The 16,619-nt window shown below is 38.0% G+C and overlaps 1 pseudogene; it reads left to right on the top strand.

Annotated features, from left to right (window-relative positions):
- Positions 1 to 5,974: 5,974 nt before the first annotated feature.
- On the top strand, positions 5,975 to 14,603 carry LOC137777389 (lithostathine-like; annotated as a pseudogene).
- Positions 14,604 to 16,619: the final 2,016 nt, after the last annotated feature.

Below are 16,619 nucleotides of genomic sequence, written 5' to 3'. Positions count from 1 at the left end.
GCACTGTATTCAGATTTCAGAGGTTTTTTTTTTTTTTTCTTATTTTATTTTTGGTTGTGTTGGGTCTTCGTTTCTGTGTGAGGGCTTTCTCTAGTTGCGGCAAGCGGGGGTCACTCTTCATCGCGATGCACGGGCCTCTCACCATCGCGGCCTCTCTTGTTGCGGAGCACAGGCTCCAGACGCACAGGCTCAGTAGTTGTGGTTCACGGGCCTAGTTGCTCCGCGGCATGTGGGATCTTCCCAGACCAGGGCTCGAACCCGTGTCCCCTGCATCGGCAGGCAGACTCTCAACCACTGCACCACCAAGGAAGCCCTCAGAAGTTTTTAAATGTGATAAGTTACATCTTAAAGTCAACAAAATACAGTAAATTTCCATGAGTAGAGAAATGAATATATCCTTTTGAACTACTTACATGAATAAATAGTACACTGCAGCTAAAATCAATAAATAAGGACTATCATCTCAGTGTAGACAGATTTTTAAAAATTAAGGTCAAATGAACAAAAACATTTTAGAATGTTATATAAAATATGATACATGTATATAATAGGAAATATTACATAGTATGAAATAGTATGAAATAATACTACACATGTTGATTTATACATCTATAGTAAATTATTAAAAACCTAAATTGGAAGAATGATCAAAAATTCATAACGGAGAAGTAAGAAGAGAAGTGGAACTGAGGGGTGATGCAAATAGACTACTATTGTATTTTCTGTTTATTACTTCTTTTTGCTCCTTTATTTCTCAAAAAAATGAAGATATGAAGAAATACATCAAGATATGAACATAAAGAGAAAAGAGTAAAAATGTATTTGATATAACTTTCTGAACCTGAAAAAGGAAACAGATATCCAGGGACAGGAATCACAGAGAGCCCCAAACAAGATGAATCCAAAGAGACCCACATGAAGACATATCATAATTAAAATGGCAACATTTAAAGATAAATAGAGAATTCTAAAGGCAGCAAAAGTAAAACAAAGAGTCACATACAAGGGAACCCCCATAAGGCTATCAACTGATTTCTCTGCAGAAACTTTGAAGGCCAGAATATATTTAATGTGCTGAAAGGGGAAAATCAACAACCTAGGATACTCTATGCAGCAAGGTTATCATTCAGAATAGAATAGAAAATAAAAGACTTCTCAGAGAAGCAAAAATAAAAAGTTCATCAATACTAAACTGACCCTAAAAGATGTGTTAAAAGGCCTTTGCTAACTGGAAAAAAAAAAGGTAAACAAAAGTAAGATTTTATAGAAAAGGGAAAATCCCACTACTAAAGGTGACTACATTCTGAAAGCCATGGATCAACCACTTAAATAAGCTAGTATAAAGATTAAAAGACAAAAATTGTAGAATTATTTATAACTACAATAAACAGTGAAGGGATTAACATGAAGATGTAAAATATGACATCAAAAACACAAAACATGGGGGTGAAGATTAAAAAAGGTAAATCTCTTAGAATATGTTTGAACTTAATGACTATCAGTTTAAAATAAAATATAATTATAGGTCAACATATATGAACCCCATGGTAACCATAAATCCAAAATTTACAATAGACATAAACAACTAGAGAGAAAGTAACACAAGCCTACCGCTAAAGAAAAACATCAAACCACAAGGAAATAAAATAAAGAAGAAGAAAGGAACAGAAAAGTACTACAAAAACAACCAGAAACCAAGTAACAAAATGGCAGTAAGTACATACCTATTGATAATCACTTTAAATGCCCATAAACTAAATGCTCCAATCAAAAGATGTGGCTGACTGGACAAAAAACAAAACAAGATCCATCTATATGCCACCTACAAGAGACTCACTTCAGAGGTAAAGACACAATCAGACTGTGTTAGCATATGTGATAGGATGGAAAAAGATATTTCATGCAGATGGATACAAAAAGAAAGCTGGGGTAGCAATACTTATATCAGGCTAAGTAGACGTTAAAACAAAGTCTATAAGAAAAAACAAAGAAGGGCATCATACAATAATAAAGGGATCAATACAAGAAGAAGATATAACATTTGTTAACATATATACACCCAATACAGGAGCCCCTAAATATATAAAGAAAATATTAACAAATATAAAGGGAGAAATTCACAAGAATGCAATCATAGTAGGGGACTTTAATACCCCACTTACATCAATGGACAGATCATACAAAAGGAAACCAGTAAGGCAACAGTGTTCTTAAATGACACAAAAGACAGTTGGACTTAATAGATATCTACAGGACATTATATCAAAAAACAGCAGAATACACATTCTTTTCAAGTGCACACAGAATATTCTCCAGGATAGATCACATGCTAGACCACAAAACAAGTCTCAACAAATTTAAGAGGATAAAAATTATATCAAGGATTTTTCCTACCACAATGGTATGAAACTAGAAATCAATTACAGAAATAAAAATGGAATAAGAACAAACAGGTGGAGACTAAATAAAATGCTACTAAAACAATGGGTCAATGAAGAAATCAAATAAAAAATCAGAAAATACCTTGAGACAAATGAACATGGAAACATGACACTCCAAAATCTATGGGATGCAGCAAAAGCAGTTCTAAGAGGGAATTTTATAGCAATAGAGAACTTCCTAAAGAAACAAGAAAAATCTCAAACAACTTAACCTACCATCTAAATGAATTAGAAAAAGAACAAAGTCCAAAGTCAGCAGAAAGAAGGAAATAGTAAAGATCAGAGAGGAAATATATAAAATAGAGATTAAAAAATTAGAAATGATCAAAGAAACGAAGAGCTGGGTTTTCGAAACATAAAATAAATTGATAAACCTTTAGCCAGGCTCACTAAGAAGGAAAGAGAGAGGACCCAAATCAAAAAAATGTGAAATTAAAGAGGAGAAATAGCAACCAATAATTCAGAGATACAAAAAATCATAAGAGATTACTATGAAGTTATATGCCAACATTTTGGACAAGCTGGAGAAAATGGACACATTTCTAGAAAGATCGAACCTGTTAAGACTAAATCAAGAAAAAACAGACAATTTGAACAGATTGATCACGAGTAGTGAAGTGGAATTTGTAATTAAAAACCTCCAAGCAAACCAAAGTCCAAGATCAGATGGCTTCACATGGGAATTCCATAAAACATGTAAAGAAGAGCTAATACCTATACTTCTCATGCTTTCCCCCAAAACTGAAGAGGATGGAACACTTACAATTCATGTTATGAGGTCATCATTACCCTGATACAAATACCAAGGGCACTACAAAAAAAAAAAAAAAAAAAAAAGAAAGAAAGAAAGAAAATTACAGGCCAAATTGATCTTTGATGAATATAGATGCAAAAAGCCTCAGCAAAATATTGGTCAACCAAATGCAACAATATAAATAAAATATTATAAGCCATCATCAATTTGGATTTATTTCAGCAACTCAAGGATGATTAAATATTCACAAATCAATCAATGTGATACACTACATTAACAAAAGGAAGGATAAAAATTACAGATCATCTCAATAGATGCAGAAAAAGCATTTGAAAAAATTCAACGTCTATTCATGATAAAAACTCTCTTCAAAATGGGTGTAGAGGGAACATTGCTCAACCTAAAAAAAAGCCATTTATGACCATCCCAGAGCTAACTTCATACTCAATGGTAATAGATATTTTTCCAAAGAGGTAATGCAGATGGCTAACAGGCACATGAAAACATGCTTGATATTGCTAAATACTAGAGAAATGCAAATCAAAACCACAATGAGATACCTCACACCTGTCAGAACAGCTATCATCAAAAGGTCTACAAACAACAAATGTTGGCAAGGATGTGGAGAAAAGGGAACCCTTGTACACTTTTGGTGGGAATGTAAATTGGTGCAGCCACTATGGAAAATAGTATGGAGTTTCCATAAAAAACTAAAAATCAAACTACCATATGATCCAGCAATTCCATTCCTGGGCATATATACTCAGAAAACACTAATTTGAAAATATATATGCACTCCAATGTTCATAGCAGCACTGTTTACAATAGCCAAGATATGGAAGCAACCCAAGTCTCTATCAACAGATGAATGGTAAAGTAGAGAAATATTACTTAGTCATAAAGAGAACAAAATTCTGCCATTTGTAGGAACTTTGATGGACCTAGAGAATATTATGCTTAGTGAAATAAGTCAGGCAAAGAAAGACAAATACTGTATGTTATCACTTATATGTGGAATCTGAAAAATAAAACAAATGAACATATATAGCAAAACAGACACAGACTCATGCATGTAGAAAACAAACTAGTGGTTACCACTGGGGAGAGGGGAGGTGGGAGGGGCAAGATAGGGGTATGAGATTAAGGTATACAAACTACTATGTATAAAATACATAAGCAAAAGTAAATATTGTAGAGCACTGGGAATTATAGCCATTATCTTGTAATAACTTTTAATGGAGTATAATCTATAAAATTACTGAATCACTATGCTGTACACCTGACAATAAAATAATATTGTAAATCAACTATACTTCAATATTTTTTTTTTCAGAAATATAAACACTGAACCACAGGGCTAGAAGGATCTAGGAAGATAGTCTAATCCCAAACTCCCCATGATACAAGGTAAGAAAGTCCCAGGTTGGGAAAACTACTTGCTCAATGTCACACAATAAGTTGGTACCCAAAACATCCTTGGAAATACCCTGAAGACACCAGTTACATATCAGATGAAATAAAAGTTATAAGTATAAATAACCACTAATCAGAGGGCTACCAAAAAAACCCCATGATGAGAACAATGAGATATCATCTCATACATATTAGAATGTATACCATCAAAAGACACAAATATCAAATGTTGGCAAAGATGTAGAGAAAAGGGAACCCTAGTACACTGTTAGTAGCAATGTAAATTGGTGCAGCCACTATGGAAAACAGTATGGTGTTTCCTCAAAAAACTAAAAATAAAACTGCCATGTGATCCAGCAGTTGCACTCCTAGGCATATATCCAAAGAAATTAAAAACACTAATTTGAAAAGATACATGCACCCCCAATGGTCATAGCAGCATTATTTACAATAGCCAAGATACAGAAGCAACCTAAGTGTTCATCAATAGATGAAGGGACAAAGAAATGGTGAATATGGAATTTTGCTATCTGCAGCAGCTTGGATAGACTTGGAGGGTATTACATATTATGCTTAGTGAAATAGATGAGACAGAGAAGGAAAAATACTGTATGTTGTCACTTATATGTGGAATCTGAAAAATGAAACAAATTAATGAGTACAAAAAAACAGAAATAGATTTACAGAGATAGAGAAAAACTAGTGGTTTTCAGTGGCAGAGAGAAGAGGGGAGGAGCAACATAGGGGTATGGGATTAAGAGGTGCAAACTACTATGCATAAAATAAATAAGCTACAAGAATATATTGTACAGCATAGTGAATATAGCCAATGTTTTATAAGAAATTTAAATTGAGTATAATGTATAAAAATATTGAATCCTGATGCTGCACAACTGAAACCAATATTGTAAATCAATTATATTTCAATAAAAAAGGAAAGGAAAGGAAAGCAATATGGTTAAGGAAGTATTTCTCCTTTTTATTTTTATTTGCTGCCAAAAGAAATGTGACCACTGGAAATGCAGTTCAGAGCTGCAGAATTACCACCAACAAACTAAATATAATTGGTGGTAATCTGTTGGAAACATAATCTTAATTATTTCTTAAATGAAGAACACCTTGTATTATGACCAGTTTATCCTAAAAGAAAAATAAATAATAGCCAATAGCCTTTATAAAATACTCAGTAGATATATTAGAAGCATAAACATGAAATACAAGAGTGAACTGTCCCAAACCAATGTGAGACATTGAAACCAAATAAAATTTGACACAATTTCCTGATAAAAACTTTATTGCCCCCCAATAACTGCATAGGTCATAAGGTAGTTACTGTTAATTACTAGTTACTATTCATTACGGGAATATGACTAACAAAATTCAAGCAGCTGTGGTATCAGCTTTCCAATACACTGATAACTTTCCTTATTGCCTGAGGGACTTTGAGGTTTGTCCCATTTGCCTTGTTTCACAAAGTACATGGTATCTTTATATTTTATTCTTTTCCACTTCTTCTGATAGGCTTAAGATAAGATGAAAGGACTAAACTAGCATCCTGAATATTTGGTTAATATATCCTAAATAGTGTGCTTTAGTGATGTCTTCAATAAAATATGTTCTGAGGCTATTTTTGAACTTGGCTCTGCTAAGTCATCTTCACATATTGACACCCTTGGAAGAAAGATACTGGATTCCTGTAAAGGGATCATTTACCCCTTGTATTATTCTAGGAATAATCAACTGAGGCTTATCTGCAAATATTAATATTATTGGACTTGGAAGGTAGTAGGAATAAAAAGTACAGCTTGGATACCTTATTTTTTGGTAAAGAAAACTTAAAGCTGAGACTTGGCTAATATAAGAGGAAGAATTCCTCTCTTACCATTAAGAATTATATTGTAAATAATCAAAATCTAGCTGTGTAAGTATAGTATTTGAACAAACTACTCAGACTAGTTAATAAGGACATTATGAAGTAGAGAGAGATAAACTTAAAAATAAAAAGAGTGAAACACATGTCACATTCAGTGATATTGGTAAATAAGGTCCCTTTGTTTCCCTAACTTTTATCCAACTATTATGTGCATTTGCTATTACTATTATATATTTTTATCTACCGAAATTTAGATGGAGTGTAAAGTCAATGATAGAGGCACCACCAGAGGCTGAGGAGCCTGTGGTGATGTGCTGATCCAACTGGAGATGAGGTTTGGTCCAGTTCATTTGTTCCCAGTGACTGGCAGAAATTCAAAACACATAGTTCTCGAAGCAGATGAGGATTAGAAAAATACCATGAGAAGAGTGAACACAACAACCAGTAGGATAACTCTTGGATAAGTGGAAGACAGTCCAAGGTCAGAAGGAGATATGGTACCTGAGGAAATATCCAAGGAGGGTATCTAGGTCAGAAAACAAGCCAAGGTCAGAACAAGAGGCTGAGATAGTCTGTTTGCTGCAGTAACTTATGTTGGGGTGCCTTCTTGGTCCCCTTCTCTAAGAACTAGGTCTCATCTACAGGTCCTATTTAAGAGGTGAGTGCAGCTCGCATAATAATGCCAAGTGACTCAAATTCCTTGCCCCAACTGATTGAATGGGAGTGAATACCCAGGCCTACCTACACTAATCAGATATTGTACTGAAAATTAATTTGTTCACTGAGAATGCAGTCAATTTTTAAGTCCATGAAGTGAAAAGTTTAGGAGAACTCTAATGAATTAACCATGTTTGATCACTCTTCTTGTATCACCAAGGCAAGGAAACTGATGGGCTAAAAGAATATGAATGAAATCCAGTGAAATAAAAAGAAAAGGAAGGAGAGCATACCCTCATTTTCTGATTTTGTTCTTCCTTTGTCTAGTACTTCGTGAGACTTGGCTATATGCCCTAATCTTGGGTGCATTGAGATAAATCTGTGTCCTTCCTAAAACATTCCTTTTTGGTTGAGTGAGTTACAATGCATGTTAGCACCTTATATGCAAATAGCTTAACCTAAGTGAGCCTGAAAGAAGCCTGTGTCCTATCTCAGTCAAGGTACCTTTGAATTCTCAACAACCTAATAGGAGTATGCACTCTAGGAGAGGACACAGGGGAACTCAGGTACCGGATATGATACAAAGTTTCTCATACAAAGTTTGTGTGTTGAGGGCTCACACACAAATTGGAGGATCTTTATCTTCCCTCCAAATTGAGTGGGAATAGTTTCTAGAGAGAGAAGGTAAGAGATTATAAATATTAGGGGAGAGGGACAATTTTATCAACTGTGTCAGGAGGAGTAGAACTCTGGACAGACTGAAAGGCACAAAGTTATGGAGGGCTCAATGGGACAGAATGGATACAGGGGGAGGAAAGATGGAAACTGTTTCCCTACCTTTGTTCTAGACTTCTAGATGGAAAGCTTCATGATTGTTTACCAGGGGAAGAAAATTTATAGCATAGTTTAGGACACAAACTGGTCAGCAATAAAGACTATGAATTTAGCAAAATATCCTCTGTGATCAATAACTAAGGAACTTGAGCATGGCTGTAAGTACAGTAGACATGTTGATTGACTTGACAACAGCTATTCTTTTAAATTCTGCTAACAGAACCCCAACTTTGCATGAAAGACAGTATGTCCAGTCCCAGGAGATGAATCCTGATTGGTCATAGTAAATTATGATAATTTTGAGACCTTTTTTTTTGGGGGGGGCACTAGAACTGCAACCCAACATCGGCCAATAAGATATAAGACTACATTGACTAAGGGCTTGTGAGACAAATATTCCTCCATAGTAAGAAAGAATGTATAAGAAGGGAGTCTTTTTTTCTCCTCTTCCCTTCTTTCCTTACTGCACTGGAAATTGTTGGACAATGCCTAGGCTGCTGTGGTTTTGTGGCCATGAGGAAAAGGCCAAGGTCATCATGGAGATCTCTACCTACAGTCCTGACATCTCTGAACTTCTGAATGTGAAACCTGAAAAAGCCTGTTCCCAGAATACTTAAGTAAATTAATAAATCTCTGTATTATTTAAGCTGCTCATGGTTGGATCTTTTGTTACAGCCAAAAGTATCATAATGCATACAGTAGGTGAAGGGAAGCAGGGACAACTCCATTGGAGGGAAGGAAAGTCCTAGCAAAAACAAAATCATATACTAAGTCAAAATAGCAGAAGATGCTGGGATTGAAGGTAAAGATATAAAACTGAGTTCTGTAGAAAATTAAAGATCAGAGCCAACAATAGTTTGTCTAAGCAGATCAAGGGGACTAGGAAATATCTGCATTTGAATTTCTGTGGTCAACATTATGCTGGGTGGGGTCAGTGATTCTTGAAGGCACAGTTGGGTTTCTACTCATTTCAAAGGCATGATGTTTGAATCTAGCATATAACCTTCTGGTGGGCTCCTAAATATGTTTAGGTCAACAAATAAATAACCTTAGAGTCCTTTTGTGGTGTAGTTTGATGGGACTAGACAAATCATCACCCAGTTGAATACCTCCTGGGCCTGTAACTCAGAATGTTAATGTTTAATGTTTTGCCAAACAATTGTATGTCATACCTTATAGAGTTAGAGCTAAGAGTGTCCTTATAGATCATTTAAGCCAACTGGAAAAGCACATTAAACACTAAGTCTGGAGATACTGTGAAGAGAGCTCAAGATTCTAGTTCAGAGCAAAGATCTTGGGGGTAGTGGAAAACAGGAACGAAGTATTAACAAAGCTGGAATCAGAAAAACCTGGATGGGAGGAAGTGGCTTCAATAACTGCTGTTGTTTGCAAATCACCTTCCTGAGATGCAAGGGGCATTGGGAGGCAGTCTCTCTTTAAAGAATGAGGGGTAACATAGACAACATAGCTAAGAAGATATAGCAGAAATCAAAATCTGGTTTACCAACTTCATGTTCACTTCCTTTTCCACTTTATATCTATTGTTCAGTTAAAGTTCTAGCAAAGGATTATAATGGTGATACATAGGCGAGTTGAAAAATCAGAACCATCACTGGAAAGACACCAAGGCTTCCCATATCAGCCTACTGATGTGCTCAAAATCCCATCTGCTTGATAAATTAAATCACCTTCAACTAAAAGTCATGGATTTCTACTCATACTCAAGACATTCGGCATTCCTGTCAAGACAGTGCTGAGAGTGATCACTCTAAATAGACAAACAGACCTTATTTTCTTGGAGGAATGCTATTTCTTTTTTTTTTTTTAAATAAATTTATTTATTTATTTATTTTTGGCTGCATTGGGTCTTCATTACTGCATACAGGGTTTCTCTAGTTGTGGAGAGCGGGGGTTATTCTTCTTTGCCGTGCGTGGGCTTCTCATTGCGGTGGCTTCTCTTGATTCAGAGCATGGGCTCTAGGCGTGCCGGCTTCAGTAGTTGTGGCTCACAGGCTCTAGAGCACAGACTCAGTAGTTGCGGTACACGGGCTTAGTTGCTCCGCGGCATGTGGGATCTTTCCGGACCAGGGCTCGAACTTGTGAGCCCTGCATTGGCAGGCGGATACTTAACCACTTTGCCACCAGGGAAGTCCAAGGAAGGCTATTTCTTTTTAAGTCACTAACTCCATAGTCTAGAGTGTTCTAGAGGTTTTTTTTTTTTTTTTTTTTTTTTTTTTTTTTTTTTTTTTTTTCCATTCCTGATTTTCTGGCAGTGAAATGACAGCAAGGGCAGCTAAAGAGACGGGAAAATTTTACCTATGATACCTAAATCTTCCCTTTTTGTCTTCTGGCTCTCCCATGGGTGTGTTGACAATTTCACAACTGTCCCTCAAATGGTGTACTTTATTAATCAAGACGACATTAAAATTTACTTACTAGAATAGGTTGCTATATATCTTTAGGGTATTTTAATGTAAAATGGCATCTTTCCCCACAACACCGAGTTTTTCAAGAATTCAAGAACATACTCCATTTTGCATATGTGATTGCTACTATTTACTTATTCTCAAATAATCCTCTCTCTTTTTTTTTTTTTTTGGCCATGCCATGTAGCTTGTAGGATATTTGTTCCCCAACCGGAGATTGAACCCAGGCCCTCGGCAGTGAGAGCACGGAGTCCTAACCACTGGACCGCCAGAGAATTCCCTGAAATCATACTTTTAATGTAGCAATATTACTTTTCAAGTCATCCTAACATATTTGCATGATATTCTGTTTCTTTAAACTTTAGTTTTCACCGAACCCTCACTATAGTTATATCCTTACATTTACGTATATTTTGGTGAAGTAATTCCATTCTTACTTTTTAACAAATGAATCTGTTGGCTGTCCTATCCTTCCTATTAGATTATTTGTGAGTTCTATTGACTTTTGGATTTGGAGGACATGAATCAACTACAAGCTGAGTTGCATTGACCCCTTCACAAAAGTCCACAGTAGACACCTGCACAAAAGCTGACCTATTAAAATTTCATGAGGGTCAGGGTTGTAGAGAATACCAGCCTAACTTTTCACCAGAATCTCTAAAATAAACCTGAACCATATAGGTTCAGTGTCACAGGGTTGTCAAAACTCCCAAATCAGAAGTAAACCTGACTAATAAGTTTTTCTCGGTGAAAGCAAAGCTGGTCACCCTCCCAGGTAGAATACAAAAGTAATGACAATTCTTCTACATCCAATGACAGTTTGCAAGGCAGTTCTCATCAGCCCAAGGGAGTGAGCATCTTGATGAAGTAGAGATCTAACTTACATGCAATGTAGGATCAGGTCTACAATTTCATCCACCTCTTCCTCTTACCCTTCCTTAACCCTCTCTCCTTCTTCCTTTGACTTTGCATCATTTGACTCTAGTCCTCCTAGGTTTGAAATTCCTTCATTGTCTCTTAATATATCACATTATCATTATCCATCAGGGAAGTTACAACTCTCAGAAGGCCAGCAAGGCAAGTTTCTGCAACTCATTTTCCTTAAGATTTTGGCTCATCTATAGACTTGTGAGATTATTCTGAATTTTCCTTAAAACTAGCTACCATGTATAAGAGGCAGAGTTCTTCTCTGCCTTTACCTATGTGTGATACTTGTCATTCCCATACTTACCTACACTTAACATCCAACATTTATTTAATTCTACTGCACAGTTAGAAAGAAACACATGTATATGCCTACAGGAGTGAGCATTTGAGACATCAACCAGAAGAACTACTCCAGGAGATGTGCTCCTTAAAAGTTAATGTCTCATTTTGTGCCACAGTTATCTAACAGGGAAGAGTCAGGGAAATAATAAACTTCACCTGTTCCTGGCAAAAGTGCTGACTTGATAATGAGAAAAAGGCAGTATCTGTGGCAATTCCCAGGCTTTGCTGGGAAGAGACTCCTCCCCATGGCAGGATCTCCTTGAACCAAAGCAGGCTCCTCCCATGACCCCTGTCATGGCTCCACTTTCCTGTTATTCATTTCAGCACCCCTCCTTCAAATCCTCTTATAAAAGCCCAGTCTTTTCTGCCTTGACCAACCAGTGCAGATCCCTGCAAGACAGGTAAGTGGGAGCTGAGAGAAGATGAGATCCATGACAGGGGTTTCACCTCACACATTTCAGAGAAGGTATACAAGGATCCCTGTCCTCAGAGAACACAGGAGCTCTGAGACAGGGCAAAGGCAGTTCTGGGAGGTCTCAGGTGTAGTCAGGTATACAGATTTTCCAATTCTTTCAAGAAATATAGAAGGGGATGGATGCCATCAAGATGGATTTATTCTGAGGGGACTAGACAGAGGAAAAGACAAGAGGTACAACAAAGGGGTTCTCATGCCCTCTCTCTGACCACCCTTCCTTTAGTTCTCTGGTTGCCTCTGCACATCACAGAAAAATGATGCCTTCCATGGATTCTGTGCTCCTGACTAATGCTTCTGTCTCAGGTCCAAGGTGAGATTTCTCTGCCTCTAGCACTGGGTTCCCAGTGTTTATTCAGAGTCAAGAATAGGAGGAAAGCTCCTGTGTGCTTACCATGGTAATGGTGCATCCCCTCATGACAACACTGCCTGCAATTCCTGTATCATCACTCCTTCCTTCAGGATAACTAGTGGTGGGAGGCATCGCAGTGGTCCAGTAACAGTGGGATGAGATGATTTCCATTTTCTCATTAGAGTCTAATTCATGTGGGTAGATTAAGGAGGGTAAGTATAGAGTGTCATTAACAAGATGAGTAGGAGAATGATTGGAGGACCCAGTGTAAGAATAGCCCAGAGGAGGAGAAGCCTTGGACTTTTGAATAAAAGAGAAGAGTAAAAGCAAAAGAGATTATCTCTCAATTAGTAACTTTCGTTCAAAATTAAAAAAAAAAAAATTCTGGGAGTGTTGGCAATGGTGACAGGCAGTCAGGAGTTTGGTGTCACTGCTCCAATCACTGGCCTCATAGATGTTACCCAAGGTCACCTCCCCACTCCAATCCCCTCTCTCCATTTCACCCCATCCCTCTCCTTTATTTCTTCCTCCCCAGGGGAAGATTCCCAGAAGGAACAGTCTTTTGCGTGGATCAGCTGTCCCAAAGGCTCCATGGCTTATGTGTCCTACTGCTATGCCTTGTTTATAACACCCAAAACCTGGATGGATGCAGATCTGAGTGCTGGGATTTGCAGTTAGGGGTGATAGTGAAAAGAAAATTACAGACCAGATTGTGGGACGTGAGCAATCTCATTATCTAGAGCTTCTTGAGCATGAAAATGAACACCTCATCTTTTGCAAACACACCCCTCTCACTTACCTCGGCTCTGCCTTTCCCCCAGCATGAGGCATCTCAAGCTCCTTCTCAGTGTCTCCCTTCTCCACACAGATGGCCTGCCAGAAGAGGCCCTCAGGCCACCTTGTGTCTGTGCTCAGTGGGCCTGAGGGATCCTTCATGGCCTCCCTGGCCAAGAACATTTTGAAAATCCTCTCAGATGCCTGGATTGGGCTCCATGACCCCACAGAGGTACACTTACATCCTCTTTAATCTGTTACCTCCCAAGATGCTGTGGCCACCCAGGCCCCTCCCTGTCCCCTGTGCCTGCCAAGTAAATATCTTAGAAATCCCTGGAGCTCAGGGGATAATTGGAGAAAATGGAGAGCCTTGAGACGAGCTGAAGAGCTGAGTTCTGTGCAGGTCTCTAGTCGCCAGGTAAAGTTAATCTGCCTCTTGTCAAACTTTTTACATGATTCACACATCATGCCTTGTAATTCAGTTCTCTACACTTCCCTGAGTCTGCACATACTGTGCTTAGTGAGTCCTAAATGAAGATTTAGGACTGACGCATTTTTCCCTTATAAAACTGATGTTATCTTCGAGGTTCAGATGTTAATCGCAAATGTACCACTAAGTTTAGTTTGGATAGTGACATGTTACTCTGAGAGGTTCCATTGGTCTTTGTGATCATTCACTTTGGAATTTGCCAATAGATTTAGGGAGAGTTTCCCAGAGGAGAGCTGTGGTGGCATCACCTGGAAGAGCAGAGCAAACTCCAGGACGTTGAAGATGGGATCAGGTGTTCCAGCTGAGGGTATAAGGCCAGGAGAACTCTAAAGGCCTTTCCACCTCACCTGACTCCGTCCTCTGCTCTACAGGGCTCTGATCCCAGTGCTGGTGGATGGGAGTGGAGCAGTACTGATGTGCTCAATTAAGTTGCCTGGGAGAGAAATCCAGCCACCATCTCAAACCCTGGCTACTGTGGGAGCCTGTCAAAAAGCACAGGTAAGAAACAGAAGAGGTCACTTCTGCCCAGCCTTTTCCCTCCCCTCACCTCCCATTTCTGGGTCTGGTCTTCAGAGAATCCTCCTGGGCTGGAACTGTAATATTGGCTTGTCTGTTCCCATCCCCTCTCTTCTCTCCTTTCTTTTTGTCTCTTTACCTGGGGTGGGACCCTGATGAAGATGAAGGAGAGCATTTAAGTCCTAGGCCAGAATCTGGGATGCATCTCCATTGGGTTCTCAAGCTCCACCAGTCCCATTCACTTGAGTTCTTCTGTCTCTTCAGGGTATCTGAAGTGGAGAGTTTATAACTGTTATATGAACTTATCCTATGTCTGCAAGTTCAAGGGCTAGGTCAGAAGGGAAGTCAGCAGCCTGAGTCTGGTGTGCAGTTCATCGCTGACTTGGAACCAACTGTGAAGACCCATCCCAGAAGGGGTTATTCTCCCCACACCCCTAATCTAACTACATTATTTTGACCTTTCCTCCCCTCCAAACTCATATCAGGCTCTTTTCTATGTTCTATAACCTGAGTTTTCAAGGTACTATAATAAAAATTTTAGTTTTCCATTGCTTGTATTCTCTGCTTCATTCTCATAGACAAACTCTGGGGAGGAAGTGGGTGAGTGAGGGGAATTGGTGGGTCAATCTATGCCCAATTTCACTCAGGTCCCTGGGAAATAACTAAATATATATATATATATTCCTCTTGGCATATTTGTGGTGAGGTATGTCAGCACTGCTTCTGTAGGATGTAGGTTGTGTAAATATAAAGACATTGCTCTCCCACACACTCTACTGTACACAGATTCCTAGGCAAGGTCTCTGATGGTATGAGGCAACCAGTTTAGGATCTGATGATGTTTAGAACAGTACTTCCTAAACTATCAGTGTAATAGATAATGATAAGATTTTATTAACATTCATAAAATAGAAATAAAATGAAGATATTCAAAAATTAAATGGATAAAACACATATTCGAAATGCATATATAATTGTTTTGTTATTAGTTTTGACAGAAAAAAAGTAATCTTTCTAATTGTTGTACAATTTTTTAATGTCTTTCAGCTTCTGTACTTCCCTTGCCATGGTAAACTGGCATGAGTCCACTTAACTACATGTTGCCCTATCCCTAGAAAGCACTTGGGGGAACAAACCCCAGAAGGTCCTCTTAAAACACTCTGACTTCAGTCAGGACTGGATTTGAGCAACTTATTGTCTGACAGGATTTCTCTTAATTTTTTTTTTTTTTTTTCATGGAAGCAACCTAAATGTCCATCAACAGATGAATGGATAAAGAAGACGTGGCACATATATACAATGGAATATTACTCAGCCATAAAAAGGAACGAAATTGAGTTATTTGTAGTGAGGTAGATGGACCTAGAATCTGTCATACAGAGTGAAGTAAGTCAGAAAGAGAAAAACGAACACCATATGCTAACGCATATATACGGAATTTTAAAAAGCGGTACTGATGAACATAGTGGTCAGGCAGGAATAAAGAGAGAGGCGTAGAGAACAGACTTGAGAACATGGGTGGGGAAGGGGAAGCTGGGATGAAGAGTAGAATTGACATATATACACGACCAAATGTAAAATAGATGGCTAGTGGGAAGCAGCCACATAGCACAGGGAGATCAGCTCGGTGCTTTGTGACGACCTAGAGGGGTGGGATAGGGAAGGTAGAAGGGAGACTCAAGAGGGAAGGGATATAAGGATATATGTATACATATAGCTGATTCACTTTGTTGTACAGCAGAAACTAACACAACATTGTAAATCGTTTATACTCTAATAAAGGTGTGATTAAAGACCTAAATGTAAGGCCAGACACTATAAAACTCTTAGAGGAAAACATAGGCAGAACACTCTATGACATAAATCACAGCAAGATCCTTTTTGACCCACCTCCTAGAGTAAGGGAAGTAAAAACAAAAATATACAAATGGGACCTAATGAAGCTTAAAGGCTTTTGCACAACAAAGGAAACCATAAACAAGGTGAAGGACAACCCTCAGAATGGGAGAAAATATTTGCAAATGAAGCAACTGACAAAGGATTAATCTCCAAAATACACAAACATTTTTTGTATTAAAAAAATGATGCTTTTTGAAGAAGTTCCCCTCACCTAACTGAAGGCAAGACCCAGACTTTTCATGCATCTGCACATTTCAAGACCACTAATCTATCTTCCCCCCTTATCATCACCCCTCCCTCGCCACAAGCTTCCATTGTGGAAAAAGTGTTTTTTGTCAGATTTTCCATAATCTGGGAAAAAAAAAAAAACATTTATTCTATGAGAACACTGACGAAATTTTCCATATTGGCCAAGAACACTACAGCGTTGCCATGTAAGGATATTGTTT

Source organism: Eschrichtius robustus, chromosome 15, assembly GCF_028021215.1.
Source record: "Eschrichtius robustus isolate mEscRob2 chromosome 15, mEscRob2.pri, whole genome shotgun sequence".
In the NCBI taxonomy this organism is placed as follows: domain Eukaryota; kingdom Metazoa; phylum Chordata; class Mammalia; order Artiodactyla; family Eschrichtiidae; genus Eschrichtius; species Eschrichtius robustus.
The sequence above is the reverse complement of the archived record's forward strand: the minus strand, read 5'-3'. Positions and strand labels throughout refer to the sequence as shown.